Raw genomic sequence first — 2,363 nt, 5'->3', positions numbered from 1 at the left:
GGTGTGTTTGCTCTATAATTTATTGTCTTCCTTTATGCTTTACAGTGTGAATGTCAAAGTGAGCTTTTCAGGATTGAAAAAAATCTACATGCATAAATCTGCTAAGAGATGTACTAAATACTGCTTCTAAATATGTTAAGTATGTGATATAAAAAGCAGTCACGTGTATATACACTGAACAAAAATATAAATGCAACACTTTTGTTTTTGCTCCCATTTTTCATGAGATGAACTCAAAGATCTAAAACATTTTCTATATACACAAAATAACCATTTCTCTCATTGTTCACAAATCTGAAAACATCTGTGATAGTGAGCACTTCTCCTTTGCCGAGATAATCCATCCCACCTCACAGGTGTGGCATATCAAGATGCTGATTAGACAGCATGATTATTGCACAGGTGTGCCTTAGGCACTGCCAGAAGGGTGGCAGTGAAAGCGGAGGGTCTCGACGGACCAGACCCGGGCGGCAGAAGCTGGCTTTGGGGACGTGGAACGTCACCTCTCTGGGGGGAAGGAGCCGGAGCTTGTGCGGGAGGTGGAGCGGTACCAGTTGGATCTGGTTGGGCTCACCTCTACGCACAGCGTCGGCTCTGGAACCTTACTTCTGGATAGGGGTTGGACTCTATTCTTCTCCGGAGTTGCTCAAGGTGTGAGGCGCCGGGCGGGTGTGGGGATACTCACAAGTCCCCGGTTAGGTGCTTCGTTGTTGGAGTTTACCCCAGTGGACGAGAGGGTCGCCTCCCTACGCCTGCGGGTTATGGGGGGGAAAACTCTGACTGTTGTGTGTGCTTATGCACCCAACAGCAGTTCAGAGTATTCGGCCTTCTTGGAGACCCTGGAAAGAGTCCTGTATGGGGCTCCTGAAGGGGACTCCTTAGTCTTGCTGGGAGACTTCAACGCACATGTGGGCAATGATGGAGACACTTGGAGGGGCGTGATTGGGAGGAACGGCCCCCCTGATCTGAACCGGAGTGGTGGTTTGTTACTGGACTTCTGTGCTAGTCATGGATTGGCCATAACAAACACCATGTTCGAACATAAGGATGCTCATAAGTGTACGTGGTACCAGAGCACCCTAGGCAGAAGGTCCATGATCGATTTCGTTATCGTATCATCGGACCTGAGGCCGTATGTTTTGGACACTCGGGTAAAGAGAGGGGCGGAGTTGTCAACTGATCACCATCTGGTGGTGAGTTGGGTCGAGTGGCGGGGGAAGCCTCTGGATAGACCTGGTAAGCCCAAACGTGTAGTTCGGGTGAACTGGGAACGTCTGGAGGAGGCCCAAGTTCAGGAGGCCTTCAACTCACACCTCCGGCGGAGCTTTTCGGGCATTCCTGTGGAGCTTTTCGGGCATTCCTGTGGAGGTTGGGGACATTGAACCAGAGTGGTCGGTGTTCAAAGCCTCTATTGCCGAAGCCGCGGTGGGGAGCTGTGGTCTCAAGGTCCTAGGTGCCTCAAGGGGCGGTAACCCTCGAACCTCGTGGTGGACACCGGTGGTCAGGGAAGCCGTCCGACTGAAGAAGGAGGCCTTCAGGGATTTGTTATCCCGGGGGACTCCCGAGGCAGTTGCAAGGTACCGACAGGCCCGAAGGGCAGCAGCCTCATCCGTGGCCGAGGCAAAGCAGCGGGTGTGGGAGAAGTTCGGAGAAGACATGGAGAAGGACTTTCGGGCGGCACCAAAGTTGTTCTGGAAAACTGTCCGACACCTCAGGAGGGGGAAGCAGGGAACCATCCAAGCTGTGTACAGTAAGGATGGGACGTTGTTGACCTCAACTGATGGAGTGTTGGGACGTTGGAAGGAACACTTTGAGGAACTCCTGAACCCGACAACTCCGCCCTCTATGTTAGAGGCAGAGCTGGAGTATGACGGGGGATCGACACCAATCTCCCGGGGGGAGGTCACTGAGGTCGTCAAACAACTCCACAGTGGCAAAGCCCCGGGGGTGGATGAGATCCACCCGGAAATGCTGAAGGCTCTGGGTGTTGAGGGACTGTCATGGTTGACACGTCTCATCAACGTTGCGTGGAAGTCGGAAACGGTACCGAAGGAGTGGCAGACCGGGGTGGTGGTCCCCCTTTTCAAAAAGGGGGATCAGAGGGTGTGTGCCAATTACAGAGGCATCACACTACTCAGCCTCCCCGGGAAAGTTTACTCCAAGGTACTCGAAAGGAGGGTCAGGCCGATTGTCGAACCTCAGATTGAGGAGGAACAATGCGGATTTCGTCCTGGTCGTGGAACGACGGATCAGCTTTTTACTCTCGCAAGGATCCTGGAGGGGGCCTGGGAGTACGCTTATCCGGTCTACATGTGTTTTGTAGACTTGGAGAAGGCGTATGACCGGGTTCCCAGGGAGTTACT

The sequence above is a fragment of the Pseudochaenichthys georgianus genome, chromosome 19 (genome assembly GCF_902827115.2).
Source record: "Pseudochaenichthys georgianus chromosome 19, fPseGeo1.2, whole genome shotgun sequence".
NCBI classification, from domain to species: domain Eukaryota; kingdom Metazoa; phylum Chordata; class Actinopteri; order Perciformes; family Channichthyidae; genus Pseudochaenichthys; species Pseudochaenichthys georgianus.
This window is presented reverse-complemented; position numbering follows the sequence as displayed.